At 51.1% G+C, this 23,557-nt stretch overlaps 1 protein-coding gene and 1 pseudogene across 1 annotated transcript in view; both read left to right on the forward strand.

The window, feature by feature from the left end:
- Positions 1-23,557, forward strand: part of KLHL29 (kelch like family member 29) — a 257,953-nt gene that overhangs the window by 106,997 nt on the left and 127,399 nt on the right. The window lies entirely within an intron of this gene.
- LOC126025198 (uncharacterized) lies at positions 11,455-11,554 on the forward strand (annotated as a pseudogene).

Genomic DNA, 23,557 nt, shown 5'->3' on the forward strand with positions numbered 1-23,557 from the left:
GCAGGAGGTGATGGTAGCTCAGAGTTGAAGAATATTGCATTTGGGAGATCCCATAAGGCAAGTCTGGGCAGAAGGCAAGGTCCCATCTCCCCTTGCCTGTACCCAATCCTGTCCTCACTCCCATTATTTGTCTCTGCTCCATGGTCCCATCTGACAAGAGAACCAACAAAGACATCACCGAAGTTCCTATAAGCTTGACCCTCTGAGGCACCATAATTCTATTTATTTTATTTCTATTTTGTTGATTTAATAAAATATAAAACATAAAGTCCACGTGTTGGGTGAGGCCTCCCTCTGCACAGCACCTCTAGCCCCTGAAGAAGGGTAGTGGGGGGGGTGATATAATTCTTAAGCAGTCAGTTAAAGTTTCATCGGAGTCAGCTCAGTCAGTGTTCATGGTGGCAGTTCACTCTTGGCAGTCTCCCAAAGAGGGGTCTCTAAGCACCCAAAGAATGGTAATCCAGTGAAATATGTGGGGATGGTCACCCCAGTGCTCCCCAGGGTGGGAAAGGACCTGCCTCAGATCTTGTCCCAGCCTCAGCAAGAGTCTGTGTGTCCCCGGGGGTGGCCTTGGTCTTGGGGCAGTTCCTGGGACTCTTATGGCCACTCAAATCCAGAAGGGATTGCTACTGGGATGAGAGTGTGGTTGGATATTATCAGGTTTTCCATGCATGCAGCAACATTCAGATGGGTCTCGGAGCTCCCAAGGAGAAGCAGTGCAGGGTGCCAGGTCCCTAGAGTTCCAGTCTGTGGCCTGAAGTCCCAGCAGGAGGTGAATTCCAGGCCCAGCCTCACCATATGGATAGTCCCACCGTTATGGATGGTCCTGATCACCGCCTCCCACAGCTGCCCTGGCCCACTGCTCAGAGACAGTTAATCAGCTCCGGAAGCCTTTCTGCCTTGATCTCCCCTGGGGTACCTATGATTGTTCCCTCTTCCCTCCTGTCAAATGCTTAGTCTTTGCTTGTGTTGCTCTGTTGGACACTGTCTCTGAGGGCTTCTCATCTCTGAGGCCTGCCATCTTCTGTGATCCTTCATCTTTTGCCTCTGAGTCCCTTCGCAAATGGAGAGACTGTGGCCCAGATACTGATGAGCACTAAAACCCAGTGTCCTGTGATTGCCAATGTCTCTGACAGGTTAGTCCCTTAGTATCACTTCCTTTAGGATATGCAATATATCCTCCCCCCAGAATATGAGATTCTCCCCTATAGTGTGTGCTGAGCACTGGATATTCTTCTGAAAATATGGAGGGTGGAAGGATGGATGGATGAGTGGATGGATATGTGGATGACAAAATGGTGCATGGATGGTGGATGAATGGATAGGTAGGTGGATGGAGGAATGGTACATGGTTGGATGATAGGTGGATGGGTGATGGGTAGATGAATGATAAGTGGTTCATGGGTGGTTGTGGGGTATCCCTTCCCCCAATGCCCTCAGGTGGTGAATGGATGCAGTGAGTTGATGAATGGATTATATATGGTGGATAGATGGTGGGTGGATGGGTGGATGGTTGAATGGATGATGGATGGTGGGTGGATGGTTGATGGGCAGTGGATGGATGATGAGGATGGTTTGTGGGTAGATGGGAAGGGATGTGAGGCATGAGGCCCATGTCAGACCCCAGTTCAGCCTGGGTGTAGTTTCTTTTCCCATCCATTCAGAGCCCGCTCTCATAGCCATTCTGTCCTTTCCTTCCCTTCCCAACAGTGGATACACCAGTTGTGTTTTCAGGGTGATTCTCTGAGCAGGAGCACATGAGCACTGGCATTGCCTTTTCTGTCCTGCCCCATGACTGCACCCATGTTAGGCTCTCAAACCTGCAACCTGCATCTACTTCTTGAGCCCCTGTCCAGGGGGCTCCTTGTAGAACCACTTATAGACAGATCCAGAGAGTGTGTATTGGGGTGAGGGTACACTGTTTTGTGCTGCTGGCTTCACCCTCGGGCCCCTCCCAGTCTTGGTGGACATTCATGTTGTCAGTGCCAGTGCCACAGGGAAAGCACTTTCTGAGAGTACTGCACGTAGAGCTCAGTTTGGCCTCCTTATTGCTTCCCCTGCTGGTTCTGTCCCTTACTGTGTCACACCGGGCTAATCACTTTCCCTCCCCGTGCTTTGTTCCCTTTGCTATAAAAGAGGGTGAGCCCAATGGGATGAGCACTGTTTTATGGGCACAGTGCTTCAGTACTCACATTGTGAGACCCCAGACCTGGGACTTACACCACAAAAATTTTGTTTCTATTGGGTCTGGAGACTGGAAGCCCAGGACAAGAGGCCAGTGTGGTTCCTCTAGCAGTGGTCCTCAATCTATGGCCCGCGGGCCACATATTGTATTTGTATCTGTTTTGTTTCTTCATTGCAAAATAAGATATATGCAGTGTGCATAAGAATTCGTTCATAAGGGGCCGGAGAGATAGTATGGAGGTAAGGCATTTGCCTTTCATGCAGGAGGTCATCGGTTCAAATCCCGGCATCCCATATGGTCCCCCGTGCCTGCCAGGAGCAATTTCTGAGCGTGGAGCCAGGAATAACCCCTGAGCACTGCCGGGTGTGACCCAAAACACACACACACACACACACACACACACAATAATTCGTTCATAAGTTTTGTTTTTACTATAGTCAAACCCTCCAGTGGTCTGAGGGACAGTGAAATGGCCCCCTATTTAAAAAGTTTGAGGACCCCTGCAAGGGATGCTAGATTCTCCCAAAACCACAAGGGCAAGCTGTCTGGTGTCTTTTCATTGTGGGCACCTCTTGCCCTCCTATAGTTTTATCTAAACTTTATGACTTTAAGCCTAATTCCCCTCCAGACACCTTCCTGTGAGGAAGGAGCAGAATTCCCATGTTGAGATGCTAATAATCTACACATTGGAGATCTGATTGGCTCATCCAGTGGTTGACTCACCATAATGCTGGTGGTTCAGCGTGGAGAGTGGCCTGGAAGGGCTTGTGCACACGAGGTTGCTACCAAAGAGGCAAGAAGGGCAAAAAAGGGGTGGGACAGATCAAGGCAAGCTCTCCAGTGCTGCTCTGGGAGTGTCAGGTGATGCCCCAGGGGAGGCTGGGATGCTCTGAGATCAGCAGGTAGTTGGGGGAAAGAGGGAACCTGTCAGGGTCATCCCACAGGGTGCCTTTTTTTTTTTTTTCTGGTTTTAGCAGAGGGAGGACCCAATTCAGCCCCTGATGCCTCCTAGTAGAAAGTCCATGAGTGCCTCATGAGTCACTTGTCAGCTGCTGCATGACTCCATTACCCCACAGTCAAGCAGGAGAAGATCAGGATGTGACTTCTGGGGGTGCTTGAGGACTGTGCCTGGTGGGGACCCAGGGCCTTGCTACCTCTGTGTTCTATGAGGATAATGAGGAATGATAGCCACCAGACAGAGCATGCTTGGACAGCCCCGGCCAAGACAGCAGCAGGAAATGGGGTTCCCTTTCCTCCTCCCTGCCTGCTGTGGCTTTTTGGGTTTGTATTGAAAGCCACACCCAGTAGAGCTCAGGGCTCACTCCTAGCTCTGCATTCAGGGATCACTCCTGCCAAGGCTCAGGGTGTCGGGGTTCAAACCCAGTTGGCCACGAGCAAGGCAGACACCTCCCACCCCTGCTTTCTGTCTAGTTCATGCCTTACTCCTAACCACAGGCCAAGGCAATTCGAGAGAAGAGCTAAGCTGTCTCTCTGGAAGAAACGCCACCCTGCCCTCGCCCTTCAGCTCATTCACAGTCAATAAAAGGGAGGGAAAAGATTTTTCTAGAAACTTGTTCCAGTGGAAAATAAAAATGAAGTCTAGAATTCAGAAATCATCCTGACGCCTCCTCTTCCATGCAGATACATGCTCAGTGCTGCTGGGAACAGGTCTGAGAGAGTCTCAGCCCTGAGAACTGGGGGGCCCCAAATAGCCTCAACACAGCCCCACACCAGTGCCCCCCACACACCACACCGACCATCGTGTTTCAACCCTATGACCACAGCCACCAGCCGGCCCTCTACCCCACCCCAGTGACTCAACAGGGTTTTCAACGGCTAAATTTTATGAACTGGTTTTTTATTATTCCTGATGGACCTGGCTTATCTATGTATTGTGGCCAGCACAAGTCAATTAATTTCTTTTAAAGACCTTTCAACTGAAAAATCCTATTTGATTTATATCCCGAAGATGATCTCTTCTCCATTCCTTCCTGAGATGATAGTCCCAGCTGAGACCATCACACAGTTACCCACACCCCCAGGAGAAAACAGGGTCCAAGAGAAAAGAAGAGAGTCAGGTGGAGCTGAAGGCCTTCAAGACCTAGAATTTGTTCTCAGGGGGCCAGGAGTGGCTTTTGAGTACTACCAGTTGTGCCCCCAAGCAAGCAAACAACAGCATCTGTAGGGCCGACAGAAAGGCTATTCTAGCCTCGGAGGTGCGGGTAAACTGAGGAATAATACCCCATGTTCAGAAAGTTTGGGACCCTTCCCAGAAAGTGTAGTCCAGGGCCACGGTGGATACCGAGGTGTGTCTAGCCACCACCTACTTTAGCTGCAGACTCTGTTGGAGTTTCTGGGCCAGTGTCCCACATCCTCCTTCTTTGGGGCCCTGGCAGGGAGTCCCTGAGTTTGTCTGACCCCCCTCCCGCCCCCACATGCCAACTGGGCTAGTCCCCAGGCTCCATGTTCAATACTAGCAGGGCCTTTTAGGTCTTTCTCTGGCTGGGCAGCTATTCCAACCCCAATGGTAGTTTGAGCAGAACAGCTTCCAGTTTATTGGGAATAGCTAAATGTTAGTATTCATGATGCTGAGAAGCTCCCAGCTGCTTCAAGGAGCAGCAAGTAGCCCAGACCCAAGGTCTGGCAGATGTGGGCTGGTAATCTATGACTTTTCATGCCTGAAGGGCCTCCAGTGACATCAGATCATTACCCTGGGGGGAGGATATCTAGTGGGGGATTTAGGGCAGCTTAACGGCTTGGCCCAGATGGATTTGCACCCAAAAAATTGTTATTGCCAAGTATTTTCTGTGAATGTTGATTCGTTGGCCCGGGTGGCTGTGCTCAGGAAGCCCAGCCTGGGTGCCCTGATGGCTTCTGGTTTGGGGGTTGGATAGTGGGGATCAGAGGCTGCAGGGCAGTAACATCCAGACCTCTTTCTTGAGCTTCTAACTTGTTACCTGGCAGGTAAAGTCCAGATTCCTTTTTCCTTGACACTATGGTGTATGGACCAGCACCTGCCCCTGAGCTCATCTCCCGGGTCACCAGTGGAAAGGCCTGAGCCAATAGGACTACTCGGAGGTGAAGAGACAAAGGGGCAATTCAACACATACAGATACTACCAGGGAGAGGCAAACAGCCAGGGCCCCCTGTAGAACTCAGCTACTGGCTCTGGCACATTTGAGATAGGCAAACTCCATATTTATATGCAGGTCCTGAGTCCAGATCTTGGGGGGGCTAGGGGGTTTGAGCACTTAGCATTGAATAGAATAAAATAAACAGACCCATGCTGGAGTGACAGCACAGTGGGTAAACCAGTTTGCTTTGCATCCGGCCCATGCAGGTTCAATCTCAGGCATCTCATATGGTCTCCTAAGCCTGCCAGGAGTAAGTTTTGAGCACAGAACCAGGAGTAAACCCTGAGCACCACCGGCTGTGACCAAAAGCAAACAAACAAATAAATAAATAAATAAACAAACAAACCATCCCTACTGGTGATTCTGGCCCATGGAGGTTGTGTGTGTGTGTGTGTGTGTGTGTGTGTGTGTTCATCTGTGGTGTGTGCGTGTGCCCCTCTTTGGTTGTGTGCGAGTGTGTAAATGTATATGCACATTTGAGTATGTAATACATGTATTTGTGGGACGTGTACATGTGCGATATGTGTCCTTTGAGCATGTGCATATGTGTCCATGAATCTGTGTATACAGGAATGTTTGGGAGATCAGCAGCCACATGGGATCACACCCATGGGTGACAGATATGGGATGACACTTCACAGAACTCCCTAGTTCAAAAGCCAAGACCTCCCTGAGAGGAAGGAGGAAACGGCTGCCATGCCATGCCCATACCATGCAGGACAGAGCAAAGGGTTGAGGTGCCTTGAAAGGAGGCAGGACAAGTCTCTCCAAAGTGGAAGCATTGGGTGGGTTTTCTCTAGCCGCAGCTCTCCACCCACCCCACCCTATCACACACACACACACACACACACACACACACACACACAGTTGTGCTGCGGGGTTCAGAAATCGGGATGATGAGCTCATTAGAGCCACACCCGACCTGCCAATCTTTGTCCTGCTTTGCTCTGTCCCACTGAGACATGCTCGGGTTTTTCTGGAATTCCTGTTTGCTGGGTTGGAACATCAGATCCATGCCCGACAGAGAACACTCCACTGGTTTAGAGCTTTTGCGGTGGTGTGTGTGGTTTTGTTCCAGAAATATAACCGGAAAACTGGGGCCACCGAGGAATCTAAGGGAGGCAACCCCATTTTATCACAGGTGCTGATGCGCCAGACTCTCACCACAAACAGGTTGATCCTTCTAGCACCACTGGTTCACAGGGCATTTTTCTGGGCTAGAGAGCGGCTGCAGCATTTCTCAGGAACTGCTTCCCTTCTCACATACACAATGGTTGCTGACACAGTTGCTAACATGGCATCGTTGGTATGATCGGTGATAGGCACAACTCGCTTTACATTCCATATAGACGTTTACTGGTCATCTCTGATTCAGTTTCATTCCTGGTCAAGTGACCTGATGGGTTTTGTTCTGTCCTTGTTGTGATTTGCGGCCTGTTCGTCTTTGCCCAGAAAACAGAATGGATTACTCAGAGGCCCTATTACTACTTCCCCACTTCTGCTTCCTCTTTTCATGTTTCTGTTTGAGTTCAGTTTCGGAATAAGAACAGCTGCCCTCTGGGTCCCCCACAGGTCAGTGACTTCCTATGTCATGGCTGGACACTACAGTTTGCTGCTGTCCTTCCAGTGGGTGGTTCCTTCACAGCCAGCACAGGACACAAGAGGAAGGACTGCAAGGTGGGATTGTGCTTATGCTTCAAGGGGAGCTGTATCAGGTAGAAGGTAGAAGGTAGAAGGGAGGCTTCCATCTCTCTACAAAGGTCTCCTGTGTAGATTCGGGGGCCATAGCAGCCAAGTCCATTCTGAACTGCTGCGGGTGTGCCCAGAACCCCAGGAGATGATGTACATTAGCCTCTGATGCCTTCTTCCACCTGAGCGGCGATGCCCTGATACTCTCCTCCAACCAGCCATCACGGCTAGTCTCACAGGACCCAGCGGTGCTAACAAGTCTATTTGCCTTATCGTGATCTGGAGAGCTCGGGGATTTCTCTGCTGTCTGCTCCATGCTTCACTCCCAGGGCTGGCAGGAAGCAGTGGACAGGACCAGGTGTGAGTACGCGTATCTGTACTCACATGCAGACGGTCATGTGTACATGTATGTGAAAACATATATGCACACTCATACACTCCTTCTATATCAAGAGGCATTGTTGAAGGACGCCTCTTGACAGTCCCTGGAGATCCCGGGAATGAATGATTCTGCTGTTTCCTTCCATGCCACGGGGTAACTAACCTCCCCAAGTGACATGGCTCAAGGCCTCAGTGTTCCTTTGGGCCAAGTTCTGTGTATGTAACCTGGATCATGGAGGAATGCCTGGGTGGAACAAACCATCACTTAGCCTTGGTGATCGATGTCAGAGGTTCCCAGAAGGGGGCCACATTTCCACCCTCCTTCGAGGTTTGCTGCTTCTCCGAGATTGTCCCACCACCTGGTCCTGAAGTGAGTTCTTTCCTGCCACTGTCATTTGAAAAGTCAGGGTGAAATCTGAATTCAAACAGAGAAGGTGAAGCAGAGAGCAGGAGGGCAGGCCTCCAAGTGGAGAATGAACTTTCTGATCCATTTATTTTTAAGAGAGGAAGCCCCCAAATCTATTTTTTTTGTTTTGGGGTCACTTTCTGGCAGCACACTCGGGGATTACTCTTGGCTCTGCACTCAGAAATTGCTCCTGGCAGGCACAGAAGACCCTATAGGATGCTGGTATTTGAAACACCATCCGTCCTGGATCGGCTGCTTTGAAGGCAAACGCCCTACCCACCTGTGCTATCTCTCCAGACTAAAGGAAGCACCCATCTAGACTGAATGCAAGAAGAGCTCTTGGGCTAAAAGTAGGGGTACTTTCCTTCAGAGCCCCCTGAAGTGCCCAGTGTAAGATTTGGGAGGCCTCCCTACCAAGCTGAAAACTCCTGCCTCTCCTCATGGCTTCTGTTCTGAGCCCTAACTGTAGCATGTACCATGAGGGTGGGCCAGGCCTGTTCTGGGCATGAAGCGACCCACTATGCCGGAACTGAGGGCTTCCTTTTGGCCATCATAGTGACTGTGTGACACATGGCACCATGTAAACTTGTCATTTCTGTGCTCTGCCTGTGTCTGAGTCCCAGCGCTGAGGCAGGCAAGCCGGAAGCGCATGGCTTGATGTGTTAATCCAGACTGTCACGGTTGCCCACTCTGGTTACTTGTCGCCTCTTCCTCCCCCTCTTTACTCAGTGGACAAGAGCACGGTGGGAGGATGGGAGGAGCTTGGCACCCACAACGCGTGAATGAGCCTAGTGTGGGATGCATGGGCTTTGGCAAAGGACACTCACGAAAACCCCCAAACCTCTTAGTGGGAGGTTTCCAACCCAGCCCATAGCACACCCAATTTTCCTATTATTATTTTACCACCACGTTGGCCCTATTTATACATTTTTTTCCTGTACGCTCAAACAATTTTATATATTTTTTAATCTGACGTCAGCAGGCTGCCGCAACTCTGCTTGGAAACTAGAATAACCAAATCTTCCAAGGAGTTATGCTAAACCTGCTTCCAACGCAATAAATCACAAAAACCATTGTTTACAATAAGTGGTATCTGATTGCTGTTAGAACCTGTGTTTATTGCTTTTGTGCATTATGGTCGCTTGTAATTTGGACAGCCAGAAATTGTGTTCCTTTATTGCCCGTGCGTAGGAAGGGTTTGTAAGGAGGGAGGCGCCTGTAATTATGCTGCCAGGGAGCGGACTTGGGGAGCCTCTGAGGAACAGCCAATGCGATCGCCAGTTTCTCAGCCAGTGATCGGTGCACTGGGCTTCCCACTTTTCCAGTTCTCAGAGCCCACAAGGCTGAGGAGAACAGCAGGAGGGGCCTTGGAGCCGCCAGTGCCCCCAGATCAAAGCGCCCTTAAATGCTCCAGGAGCTCAGTTTGGGGTAGGCAGGCTGCCGCGGCCCTGCAGGACGCTTGGCAGATGGTTTTTCTCCGAATTGCCTTTGACGCCCCTGCAGGGGTCTCCATACCCCCCCTCATCTAGCCCATCCTAACAAGTGCTCACTTGGCTTCACTGCTGAGGCAGCCAGTAGGGGTCCAAGCACAGCCTGTGGCTTCATTCCTGGCCCCTCTGTCTGCAGAACTGGAAGAAAACAGCTCCGACACCATCCCTGACCACTGCAGGGTGCCCCATTCGTCTATTGTCAGCAAATCCTGATGGCTAAGTTAGCCATCAGTACTGTACTCCAGACATAGGGTCCCAGAAGAGAGCTCCATCCATCTGCCTTCCTGCTCTGGAAGGCTCTGACCTGCCCACTTCACCCACACAGAATCAGCCCAGCCCCAGGAGTTTTCTCCTCGGTGGATTCATGCTGACCCGTCCAGTCTCTCAACCCTACACTCTGAGGTTTCTCCTGGGCATCCTCGTTTCCTGCCACCGAAGCACTAACTCAGTGCCCAAGAGGCACCCAGGAACGGGCTATGAGACACTCAGCTACCACATCTTGGGTAGCTGCAGTCACTTCTCAAAATTGTTACAGCTCAGGCAAAGGACCCCAGCTCAGCACTCCCTTGCACTGAATCTCTGTCCCCAACCTCAGCCCCCTCATCCTCCCACTCCTGATGGCTATGTTTTCCCCATATATATGCATGACATATAGACATAAAACATACCCATCTTGACACAGCACATGCATAAGCACATCTACACACATATGCAAGCGTAGACACACATAGATAAGACTATGCCTGAATACAGAGTTGTCTGGGGCCTAGCCAGACAATATAGTCCCATCCAGGACTATACCTGTCTCTACGGGGCAGAGAACCCAGGCTATAAACAGCTGACTTCTGGAAGGCCAACCATCAAAGCCGTCAGGACTTGGGCCTGGCCTTGGTCTGGCTCTTGGGAGGCTGGGGAGGACTTAGGGGACGGAATCTCTTCAAAGCCCAGGATTTTGCTCTGGTAGGCAGCCCCGGGGGGTGGTCAGCTCTTTTCCCCACAGACAGTGCTGAGGACTAGGGTTTCAGGGCAGGGAGGCAGAATAGATTGGGTGGTGGATGTGTGTGGATATGGACCCTTAACTACAGGGCACCCCATCACAGAGAGCAGGGCTGAGCCAGGGAGTTGCTTCTGGGGAGAGAGAGAGAGAGAGAGAGAGAGAGAGAGAGAGAGAGAGAGAGAGAGAGAGAGAGAGAGAGAGAGAGAGAGAGAGAGAGAGAGAGAGAGAGAGAGAGAGAGAGAGAGAGAGAGAGAGAGAGAGAGAAATAGAGCGAGAGAGAGAGAGAGACAGAGAGAGACAGAGACAGAGAGAGAGAGAGAGAAAGAGATTTTAGGTAACACTGGCAATGCTCAGGAGTTACTCCTGGCTCTGTGCTCAGAAATTATTCCCGGCAGTCTCAGGAGACCATACTGGGTTCTAAAGATCAAATCCAGATTGGCCTTGTACAAGGTTAGCGCCTTCCCCACTGTGCTATGACCCTAGTCCCCCAAACTACCAGATCCTGTCAAGAAGAGAAGGGGTCTGGGGGAGCTCTGAGACAAGGTGAGAGAAGGAATAAGGAACATTTGTGAGGCCCATGGACCTGCCATCTGCTGCTTCTTTGCTTCTGAGAAACGTCAGCAATCAGACAGAAAAGTTTTCCGAGAAGCCAATCATTCTGTCTGAGCCGTAGTGATCAGCCCTTTCTTAGCTTCTTCAGTATCTTCAAAGTGCAGCCTTGTCTCTGTGTCTTGTTCTTCGTGTTCGTATGTCCAGAATTCATGCCAGGTGGCTGGACTCCAGGCTGGGACTCAGTCCTGGGACCTGAACTGTCTGCTCCCTGCACCTGCCCAGCCCTATGAGCTGTTTCACGGCTCAAATCTCAGCCTCTCTTTCTTGAACCTGGTGCAGTTTGTGGTGAGAACCACAGGGCCAGTGTTTTTGCTTGTTTTAGTTTTGTTTTATTATGTTGGGAGGTGCACCGGGTGGAGCTCAGGGCTTACTTCTGGCTCTGCTCTCAGAGAACACTCCTGACAGGGCTCAGAGTACTCTTTGGGATGCTGGGGCTCCCCGTGGAAAGCCTGTGCTTCTACTCTTTGAGCCACCTGGGCCAGGCTCCAACATGTCTCTCTTGCCCTCCATCATTCTCCACCTCTGGGCCTTAATCATCTTGTTAATAAAAATGGGCCTGAGTGCTCGCTTCGGAAGCACATATACTAAAATTGGAACGATACAGAGAAGATTAGCATGGCTCCTGTGCAAGGATGACACGCAAATTTGTGATGTGTCTGTGCAGGACCTCAGCAGCACCCCATTTCTAGCTACTCCCAGAAAGCCCAGTATGAAGGAGCCCAAGGCTGATCCTTCACGATTGGCTTCGCATTTTCAGGGATTTAACCCATGACTCATGTTTTCTTACTCGGAACTAAAGATGAAAGAGTCAGGACCCACCCGGCGGACTCTAGTGAGTGAGGTGTTTGGAGGAGGGGGAGAGCCTCAGGATCACACATAGGGAGACCCCTCCCTCCTAAAGGACGAGAATATGCATTCCCCAGCCCTGGCCCTCATTTGGGCATTTGTTTCACTCTCTTCGTGGCTGGAAAAACCCACCTCCAGCCCCCGGCATCTGAGGAAGGTTCAGCTCTCCCAAAGTCACATGTATTTTTTGTTTTGTTTTGTTTTTGCTTTTCGGGCCACACCCATTTGATGCTCAGGGGTTACTCCTGGCTAAGCGCTCAGAAATTGCCCCTGGCTTGGGGGGATCGAACCGCAGTCGCGATCTTTCCTTGGCTAGTGCTTGCAAGGCAGAGACACCTTAACCTCTAGCGCCACCTTGCCGGCCCCCCAAAGTCACATGTGCTTCTCCATCTATCTCCTCCCAGCTCTTCCCCTTCTTGCATCTCTGTAGCGCCAGCCTCTGGGTGCTGGCTCCCCAACACAGGGTGTCCAGGAAGGCTGCCAGGCTCTCACCTCACAGCTGCACACTAACCCGAGCCCCCAATCTGGCTGTCCTAGCTCTGACCCACCTGAGATATCCCTCCTTTCACCAGCCCTCAGAGCCGACCAGCTGCCAGAAGTGTGTGGGTATAAAACCCTGAGACACAGCCGCAGAGCTGTGGTTCCCCCAGAACCACACTTGGCGTTTGATCTCAGGTGTATTTAGGCACCTAGAGGAGCCTGGTGGGTGAGCCCAGCATCGTGGCTTCTGGGAAAGCAGCACCACCCGTGGGGCTCTGAGGTGCAACAGAGAGAGAGAGAGAGAGAGAGAGAGAGAGAGGAGAGAGAGAGAGAGAGAGTGAGAGAGAGAGATGAGGAGGAGAGAGAGAGAGAGGAGAGGAGATGAGAGAGAGAGAGAGAACACGCAAAACTGGCCTGTGCTATATTCTCTTTGTGTTTATAGGAGCCTCTGCACCAGGACACTTGGTCCAGCCAGCTCCAACTTCCTGCTAGGGGAGGTTGGTGGGTTGTGGGTGTTATAAATATCCTATTGGTATCCCCCAATTGGTATCCTGGATTAAGGCTAAGGGGGGCTGCTGCAGGCATGGGTTCCTCTGTAAATGGGGTACAAAGCAGTGGTATGTGTGTGTGTCATGCTCATTTTGTCAGGATTGGGGGCTGGAGCTGCCTGGTGTCCCGGATATATGTCTGTGTCTCCAAGGACCTCAGTTTCCTGATCTATGCAGTGGGAGGGCAGGAAAAAAATTGAGCCTGCAGGAATGTTTCATTGTGACCAGCATAAACTCACATAAATCAGCATAAACAAATACATTTTTGAGCTGGTGGGGGCTGGTGGGTGCAGGGTGAAGGGCGCACACCTCCTCTGCTGTGTAGAGTCCCTGGGGTCTCCCCTCCCTCCTTGCTGGAGGTAAAGGCCAAATCCTTGCTATGACTCAGGCGCTCTGAGTCCAGAGCAGCTGGTTCCCCAGCTTCCCGTTTGGGTGGGGGATAACCAGCTCCTGTATTGTAACAGGAAAGGTTCCCTCATGCTTTTTCCTTTCTTCTTAGGACAATGCCCGCCCGCAGTATAGGTCTTCCAGTAGTTTAGCGAAGGGACCCTCCCTCATACTAATGAGATCCCAAGTATGAGTGCCGGAAATGTTACATTACCATAAACCGAGATCCAGGCTTTAATGCTTGTCACTGGGTCTGCACATAGAATTGGATTTGTGTCCACGTTTACTGAAGACCAGGCTCTAGGGCTGTGAGTTTTGGGTTGTTAAGTCTGGGGGACCAACAGTGCAGAGGAAGAAAATCAGGTTGCAGGATTGGGCAGTCTCTGTGCCTCTGTCCCTCTTCCCTACTAAGTCAAGGAACCACCTGGGGACAAACCAGAGAGACCCCTGGGAAGGGTTCTGAGCACAAGTCTCCCAAGTGGGATCCTCTTGCAGTAGGAAGGGGAGGGGCTTCTGCAGGCACATCCAGAGGTGCCTCATGGGAGTTTCCAGGTACACTGTGTCACTGTCCACAGATGAGCCCAGGCTCAGACTTCACAAGGTCAAACTCACCTACTGCCTTTACTGTCACTGAGTGTCAAGCCCACCCCCAGACCTAGAAGCTGCGCCCCTCAACCTCCTCTCTAACACCCCCCCCCCCAATTCTGTCTTTTGATTTTGAGCCAAGCCTGTCCCTCACTTCCTCCCTATGTGTCATAGAGATGGAGAAACTGGCTTTGGATCTGATGAATCTGTGTTTGAATCCACTTAGGAACTGTGTGAATTTAAGAAAGCTGGAAAGATGATATGGCAGGTAGGGCACTTGTCCTGGCACGGAGCTGACCTGGGTTTGGTCGCTGGCCAGATGGGGAAGGGACCATTCCATGCTGGGAGGAAGGAACCCTGTAAGACCAAGCGTCTAACCATGTTGGCACTCAAAGGTGATATAGACAAGGGGAGGGGCTGCCCTACTCCCTCATACTTTCTAAGTCTCCTCTAATGCTTTTCTCCTATGGAAACTCCTTCTATCTTTCTTTTTGGGGTACCATGAGTCCCAGCAGTGCTCAAGATCTCCTCCCAGCTCTGTGCCCAAGATCATTCCTGAAAGTGCTCAAGGGACCATATGGTACCAGGAATGGATCCTGGGCCTTCCATGTGCAGAGTATTTTGCTAACCCTCAAAGTTTGTCCTGTATCCCTCCCTTTCCAACAGCAGCTCAGCCCTTCTGGAGGGACTGTTCTCAGTTTCCAAGGGCATGACACCCCAACAGGGGTGCAGCTGTCTCTGGGGCAATGCATATGGGTGCCTATGGATGCCCCTCACATGGTCAAGGTCACAGGTCAGGAGAAGGAAGAAGTCTCTCTCTACCCCCATTCCCACCCACCCCATTCTCCTTCCTCTCCCAGCCCCAACTCTGATCAAACTCTGAACCCAGAAGACATGCTGCATGGACATAAGTGGGTGACAGTGCCCATGGTCAGGCCTCCACACATGGGCCCTCTGTTTCCCATGAGACCCCCCCCAGCCCTGAAGGAGAACATCCTTTCCCAGGGCCTCTCTGCCTTCTCCCTAAGCCAAGGACCTAAATGCTAACACAAGTTCCATGCCAAAACTGATAAGGAAAACCAAGAATGTGAGGGCTCATAAAGAAAACCCCAAAATATTAGTATTATCTCCCTACAACATAATTGAATGAGTGGCTGTCATGCTGCTCTTCTCCACCTAGGCATACAGAATCCACTGCCCCCACCAAACACCGAAGACCTGTCTAACTCAGATATACCTGCTGGCCTTGCATGGTGCAAAGACTAGTCCCCTAGAGGAGGCTCTGTCCACCCAGGCTAAACACCTACTGTGTGCAGGGCACAGGACAGGAACTGGGACAACGTGCCAGCGTCTTGCTTAGTTCATCTCTGCAGGCACCAATGAGCTGAGGCAGTAGCAGTGATTTATAGGCCAAGCCTGTAGGCCGACCTTGTCCCCAGCAGAGCCTCAGTACAGCAGGCTTCTCGGCCAAGTGATTCTTTTGCTGTTTGGACCGCTTGGGCTTGGCACCGGTTCTCCAGTTCCTGTTACCATTAGCCAAGGGGAAGTAGGAAGCGTGCTTGCGGTAAGTACTTCTGTCGCAAAGAGACATGATGCGGGGAGACCTATGCATCCCAGGAGCCTTCCTTGATGGCCACAGCATGTCTCTGTGCGACGCTGAACTTGTCTCTCCGCCTGAGAGCGAGCCTGCTCCCCAGGACATGGGCCATGTGAGTGGGCAGATGGCTTAAGGCTGGGCTAGAGAATAGTAAAGCACTCTGCCCAGTGCTCAGCTCCTCATCTGCCCCATTGGCATCGCCTCCATGCCAGAGCTGCCTAAAATTCATAAAGAGGTAGGGGTGGGAGTGAGAAAGACGGACGCCTTCCCTTGCAAGGTACCCGGGAGAGGCAAATCCAAAATAACAAGTGTCTCAGTGCAGGACATTTACAGCTAAGAATCAGTGGCCCCAGGGGGCCCATGTACCAGGGCTGCAGCGATCCTGGTCAGCCGCAGGCATCGCATTTCAGCAACATGATCTTGGCGGCGTGAGGGAGGAGAACTAAGGCGTGTTTGCGGCCTTCCGTGGGGGACGGGTGGAAGGCAGAGGGGACTCCCAGAAGTATAAGCAGCCTGTCTCCTTCTCAGTGGGAGTTTGTTTCTGCTTCTGCTTGTACCACATTGCATCTCTCCCGAGACACCCCTAAGAAAATCTGTGTTTCCAAGTCAAAGTTCCTGCCCGGCTCTGCAGGGGCAAATAGCCCTGTTGGTAGAAAGAAGGTCCAAAATAAACAGAACAAGAGTCTGTTCTTGCTTCTGAGCCAAGTGCCCGTTCCACAAGGCGGGATGGCACTCGCCTTGCTAAGAGGGATCTTATTTGAAGAGTTGCCCATCAGTCCATCTTTCCTAGGAACCCTCCCAGCCAAAGGGTCTAGAAGGGGAACGCAGTGTTCTCCCCAATGCTGGCTGGCACTCAAGCCAGTTGGAATCTACCCTGGGCCTATGAGTTAGCAGGTTTGTTTGTCTGACCTCCCCCCTCCTTGTGCCAGCCAAGCACCCTCAGTGCAGCCCCAGAACTGGCCCAGCAGGCGGTGGACTCCAGGAGCCCGGAGCTGTTTTCCCCCCTGTCTAGACACATGGGAAAGAGAAGGAAAGCAGAGGCGCCAGCACAGAGGCTGGAGAAAGGAGGTCCGGGCCCAGGAGAGGAAAGCTTCTCCTTTGTTCCTGTGCCCACTGCCTGCCCCTGAGCCTGCCCCACAGGAGGGACAAGGAAACTTCTGGGGCCTGGCCCAGAGAATTTCTTTCTTCTTGCTTCCTCCTACTCCATGGAGCTTTGAATCGTGACATTTCTCTTTGCTGCTGTCAGTGCCTCGGTACAAGGAAAATGAATGTCTGTGTGCCCGGGTCCCTTGGCCAAGAAGAAATGTACCCAGTGCAGCTGGCATCTGTGCCTGTCCTGTCTTCTATCTGCTCCTGCATGACCCTCAGAGAGGGCACAGAGCCCTCCAATCTGGGGTGGGGAAGCCAAATGGGAGGTACCGCATATGGACCCCGCCTGGATTCCTGGTCTTTAGCTGTCTGCAAGGTAGGTAGCATCCTATCAGGACTGGCCTCATATCTCTATTTTATTTTATTTTATTTGGGGGTAAAGTTAATACCTGGCAGCACTCAGGGGTTACTTTTGGCTCTGCTCTCAGAAATCACTCCTGGCAGGCTCGAGGGATTAGGATCAAACCCAGGTTGGCCTGGTGCAAAGTAAATGCCTTACCCACAGTACTATTGCTCCAGCCCCTGGCCTCCCATCTCTAAACTCAGTGACCAAATAGCTTCTGCCCCAGCAGAAAGGGAGCCTGCAGGGCCCAGTCCACCAGCTATTATTAGTAAGCTATCAGGTGTGCTTTTTTCCACCTGTTGGCGGTCACTATAGGGATTCTGTGTCCGGGCTACAAGCCTGCCTCTTGTGCACTGAGTCTCTTGGGACAGGGGCAGCTGCATCTCCCATCACCCAGCTGCCTCTCTGGCGAGGCTTGGCCATGGCCTATGAGTCATGGAGAGTTCTGCTGGGCTTCTGGTCATCTTGGAAAGACAAGAACATTCCACAGAAGCACACAAGCTTCCGCCTCCACTTCCTTGAGAAGGAGCTTGCAAAGGTCAGAAGGTAAAAGTTGGGTCAAGGAGACTGAGACTTGACATGTGTGGGAGCCCAGCATGAGAAAAGGTGGGTGGCTCATGGTATGGAAGGTTCTGGAAGGTAGTCCTCAGGCATAGCCGAATGGATGCCTGTGAGGGCAGGGCACTGTGAGCTGTTCGGTTACATCTTATTTTACCTAAAACAAGGATCATCCCCGGTTCCCTTGTATGTCTGTTTACAACTTGGATTTATTCCAAAACAAAGATAGTCTTACTTGTAAATTTGGGTGGGACCGGCTCAGGATAGTCAGAGCTATTTATCCTTACTGCCCAACCCAGAGATGGTCTCTGTACTCAATAAAAATGGCAGTTCTGGTAGGCAGCTAGCTCTCCATAAGGTAGAAGACTGTCAGACTATGAGTTTCACCCTCAGCCTGGTTTGGATTATTTCATGCTTGACCCTGATTTGGACTCGGGTTGGAAATATGGCACGTGGGGTGATTTTACAGTGGGCATTCCCAGGGAGGTGGTGCATGAGTTCAGCCTTGCAGAAGGCAGTCAGGTTTAGTCTGGGAAGGTGGGCATAGGGGTGCATTGTTGAATGTCTCTACTGGTTCAGAAACCAAAGCCCAAAACATGTGCCAAGCCTCAGATCCCATGACCTTTAGAAACCCTCTTCCTCAATGTCCTCTTCATCTCCAGTAGCCTCAACCCAATGACTCTGACCAGACCCTGAAGGACAGTCCCCTGCAGTGTCTGAGCTGCTGTGCTTGGACCAGCTACCTTGGCTCTGGCCGGCCTGGTGCAGGGGTTGGTGGGTAGGAGTAGCGGGGTGTAGGTGAGTTTGTAAGGGGTCTGTGTGCAGTGGTTGGTGGGGAACTGTGGGGGATCTGTGTGGCCCTGCCCCAGAGTTTCCTCTCCCCTTTCTTCTACAGGCAGTCAAACTTTGTGGGTGAGACTCAGGAGTTTATCTGAGGAAGTGTAATCATACTCCATGATGAAATAACCTGTCCGTCACCCTGACTTAGAGCTGGAAAAGATACTGGAAAATAAATGAATGAATGAATGAATGAGTGAGTGAAGGAATGGATAAACAGAAATGGCCACTTGTATTAGACCTGCTCATTGTGTTCAGCAGCAGTGAGGAGGGTTTCTGGGACCGAGGAACATGCCCGAGGAAATGAACCCTATTTTTTTATTTTTATTTTGGGACTACACCTGGTAGTGCTCCGGGGTTACTCATGGCTCTGCACTCAGAAATTGCTCCTGAATGACTCGGGGAACTGTATGGGATGCCGAGAATCGAACCCGGGTCTGTCCCAGGTCGATTGCCTGCAAGGCAAACACCCTGCTACTGTGCTATCACTCATCCCCTGGAACTGAACCCTATTAACATCCATTCACTCCTGGTAAATTCCTCCTGCAACCCTATTTCCAGCCTAAAATGAACACTCACAACTGTACTTCCTGCCTTTCCCTCTGAGCACACAGTGTGTCCTCCTTTTTCAGGGTTCCCTGAGCTCCCCACTTCCCACAGAACGGTTCCTGTGGCCAGGCAGTCATAAGCTCTGACACCCACATCTAGGTGGCCCTCAAGGCCTCAGGCCAGCTGTGTATGTCCATCTATTGCTCTCCAGCTGCAGCTGTCAAAGGGGTCACTACCCGTGGAGACCAGTGAAGCAGGACTGGTTTTCTTTCTTTCCCCCTCCATGCCCTTCCTCTGTGGTGGATGTTGCAGTGACTGGGTGGGGGGGGGGGTTCAGTCCCACTTGATTTGGGCGACCAAATTTAATTTGTGGTGCTCACAAGCTCATCAATAGCTCACAGAAGGTCGCACACTTGAATTGTGCTTTTTGCACTTGTGCTCATCCGCATCACACCCTTTTCTCTCACTGCTCATTGAGGGATCACTCTCTTTTCAAGGTGGTCGCACAAAGGCTGGCTGCAATGTCAGACTCATAACCCTGGTGCTGGCACTGGTTTTAGGGGTGCTGCTCCTCAGACATGGTGCCCTTTCCTTTTTTTTTTTTTTTTACTTTTGTCTTTGGGTCACACCTGGCAGCACTCAGGAGTTATTCCTGGCTCTGTGCTAAAAAAATTACTCCTGGCAGGCTCGGAAGACCATATGGGATGCCAGGGATTGTACCTGGATCCATTCCATCCATCCCAGGTTGGTCACATGCAAGACAAATGCCCCACCACTGTGCTGTCACTTCAGCCCAATGGTGTCCTTTTCCTTAAGGTGCTCACACACATTTGGTGTCCCCTGCGGTTGGACACAAACTCACTCTTGTAAGATGGACACTTTGGCCATGGAACCCTCTCCTGGTTTTTGGTTTATTATCTTAACCAGTAGTCTGGACTCCAATGCAAAAGCAGCAGGATTGGTTCCAAGCATTAGAATCACAAAGCACATGTTTCCATACACTCTTGGACAAGTAGTAACACTCGCAAATCTAAGAGGAGACATGGGACAATTGGTCGACCCAACTTTGATCCACTCCATGACTGTTCCCTGAGTTGGCTCCCTGTGTCAAAGGCTTCTGGTCTCACTCTTCCCAAGTGTGCTCAGACATGGGACTTGGACCTGTCTGCATCTGGGAGAAGCTTGGCTATCCCATCAGGTACCTGGGTATACCTGTTCTCACCCCCATCCCTCAGAGAGTCAATTACCTTTCAAAAGTAGACCTAGGCTGTGATGAGGAAGTCATCATTGCAGTGGGGGTTCTTTAGAGACTAGAAAAACCTGGCTTCCTCGAGCTGTTGTATTTTATTTTTCTTAAAGAGGGAATTAATTTTAGTCTTTCTTTGGGGTTTAAAATGTTGTTCTTTGCTTTTTCCGCCCTACCATTTAAAAGGAAACATTTGTCTGTTGAGAAAAGAAATGATAATTATAGACTAAAAATTGTTTCTATTCTGATTTGAAAAAGTGACAAAAAAAAAAAAAAAGATTCCATCGCACAGATGGGGCCATGCTGACTGAGGGTGTTTCACAATGAGGCGGCCAGGCGGGCGAGGCACCCTGCAGCGTGGGGCAGATTTGGGCTGCAGCCTCAGCCAGGCAAGGTCCCATGCCCTAGGCTGGCCTGTTTCCCACGCTATTTCATAGCCCCTATGGACTGTGTGGTTTGTAGCAGGAAGAAGGAAGGGGGACTAGCCAATGGACTCATAGACAAGTGACCCCATCTGGGGGACCAACATCTGGGGCTTCAACATACATCCTCGAGCTCGAGAGCAGCCTGGATGTATGCACTCAACCAAGACTTAACTTTTCAGCCCCATAGAATTACAGTTACTCCAAGTCCTTCGATCAATAAGGCAGGAAACTTGATTAGATTGTGAAATTAAACTAATAATGTCATGCTATTAACCCGGGATCAATGGAGAAAGAGCTAAAACGGCATGTTATTTCCTAAATCTGTCGTACCCTTTGGAGATGGTGCTTGCTTCTTTTGAGGCCCTCCTGGGGCACATGTAGTCGCCCCCACCACGATGACATATGTATGCCCCACCCAAGAGGCCAGGGTAGGTCATGATATGGAGGGGGTGGGGGTCAGGTCTCAAGAAAACTGGGTTACAGTGACTCCTGGGAAAGAGGGAGTGCTCAGAACTTCTGCTACCCATGTGGTCCCCACAGGCTCTGCCCATACCCAGGTGTAACTTGTCAAGAACTTCTCTCCGATGTTCATGCCAGGACCCCCTAACATGATCTGGGGCCTGAGTACATTGCAGTGATTGAAGAATTTTACTTTAAAATCTGTGTGCTCGCTTTGGCAGCTCAGCAACTTAAAGGGGAACACAGAGAGATGCCCAGAGCCCCGCATCGGGATAGCATGCAGACACAGGCAGTCTTGTGTGTTTGAAAATGAATGAAGTACTTGGGCTCTTACTCAGTGAAATCACACATGAAACCCCAGGTTCCCACCACTCTGTGCACAGCCTCAGGGAGTAGAAAGGAATATTGAGCCTTCAATGATATCTGCACCCCCAGAAAAGAAAACAATGTTTTTTCTCCAATTTCCCCACACACACACACACACTCCCCAAGCTGAAGCTTAGTGTAGACACCCAGCTGTGTGGACACACAGCATAGGCATGAAGGCAAACCAGGACATGAGCTATTTTCTGCGACCTGTCTTCGGAGATTGGGGTGTGGTGTCTTATCGAAGCCTCCAACTTGGACCCATTTTCTGCTGTAACTTCGACTCCCAGAGACCAGGCTGACCTCCACCTGCTCCCCCTCAGACCAGCCTGGTGACCAGCAATGCAGTCTGGACTTTGGGCAAGACATGGCAAAGACTTAACCTGTCACAGCTTCAGCATTCAGAGCTCTGGAGTGCCTACAGCATGTCCCATCCAAAGAAATGAGTGGATGCCATATAGGGGAGCATGAAGAGTCTCATCGCCTATATTCATTTACACCTCACCACTCCATCAAAGGCATCAGAAGGGGATGTCACTGTGCCCGTTTGCTAGATGAACACACTGAGCCTACAGAGTAGGTGAGCCCAGGCCTTGGACTCTGCCTGAGAATTCTGGGTCCCAGATTGTCACTACAATGAGTGATATCTTTGTCCCCCACCGGCCCTGCCACTGAGGAGGTGCAGGCACCTCCTTCCCATGGCCCTCTCCTGCCCATTCCTCTCTGGGACCTGTCAGTTCCATCCCCGTGGAAAGTGGCCAAGGCCCCGACCCCCTTCTGAAGTGGCGATGGTATTTAATAACTAATTACTCTAATGATCCTGCCGGAATGCCGGAGACCTGTTTTAGGAGGGATGTCAATTAGAGCCATCTGCACGGCGAATAAAGGGCCTAGCCCAGCTGTACTGTGGAAGCGTGTTAGCATTCTCCTACCCGCGGCCATATGGTACTCAGCGAAAGTGAATTGTTCACACGGCGCGACCCGTACCTCCTGATGAATTCCAGCGTTTTTAGGGGGGAAGGAAGGGCGAGGCAAATAGTTTTTCGATTGTGTGGGATATTTTTCAAGGCAATAAGTAGCAAGCTGGAAGCCGGGGAGTCCTGCAATGCTCACCTCCAGATGCTCCCTGCTACCCCCCAACCAAACTAGCTAGTACCAGGACTGCCCCCGCCGGCTGCCCAGTCTGGCCCCATCGCTGCCTGTGGAGCCCACCTGTGCCCCGTCCTCAGCATCTGCTTCTAAACCTGTTCAGGAGAGCCCAGGTCACTGCGGGCTCCCGCCCCAGCCCTCACTCACTGCGAATTAGAAGCAGGTGGGAAGAACTGAGCTCTGTCTGCAGGGCACAGAATATGGGATGTGAGTCTCCCCCATAAGCCAAATGCAGGGTGTTGAATTGGGGTTTCGGCCTCTGGGACAGGTGGACTTTGTATCTCAGTCTGTTCCTTTGAAGGTGCTGAGCCTGTGAGCACTGCTAGAGTGGCCCCACTGGTTCCTGGTACTAGGGGACCAGAAATACATTTCATTCTCATCCTCCACATCTAACCAGCCTGAATGGCTGAGAATTGCCATAAGTGCTTCCCAGACTCCCTGGGAGTCTGTCCTTAGCACAGCGGGTAGGGCATTGGCCTTGCACATGGCAGACCCAGTTTCAATCCCCAGCATCCAATATGATCCCTGAGCCTACTTGAAATAATGTCTGAGCAAAGAGCCAGGAGTAACCCCTGAGTGTCTCTGGGTTTGGCCCCAAAGCAAAGAACAGAGATTTCAGGTTGACCCTGCATGCTTTAGAGCAGCTAGACAACCTCCTTACAGCTCCCCTCCTCATCTCCCACTTAGATAAGCCCCAAATGACAAGTGACCTAGAGTTATTGATCTGTGTCCGGCAATGGGGTTAAGACTGGGTTGCAGCAGTATGCTTTCGAAGCAACCCCAGAAGAGCTGGTAGTTGTGCTCTGAGTGTCTCTGTCTCCGTACAAAGCCAGAGACCCTCGTTCCATCTCAGACTCAACATTAAAGAAGCCACTTCAGTGCAGTCTACACTGGAATTAATTACTGGTGTCACCAAGCTGTCATGTCTATTCCAGAACTTTTCTTAGAACCAAAGTCATTTCTTTTTTTTTCTTTTTTTTTTTTTTTTTTTTTTTGGTTTTTGGGCCACACCCGGCGTTGCTCAGGGGTGACTCCTGGCTGTCTGCTCAGAAATAGCTCCTAGCAGGCACGGGGGACCATATGGGACACCGGGATTCAAACCAACCACCTTTGGTCCTGGATCAGCTGCTTGCAAGGCA

This window comes from Suncus etruscus, chromosome 12 (assembly GCF_024139225.1).
Source record: "Suncus etruscus isolate mSunEtr1 chromosome 12, mSunEtr1.pri.cur, whole genome shotgun sequence".
Classification (NCBI taxonomy): Eukaryota; Metazoa; Chordata; class Mammalia; order Eulipotyphla; family Soricidae; genus Suncus; species Suncus etruscus.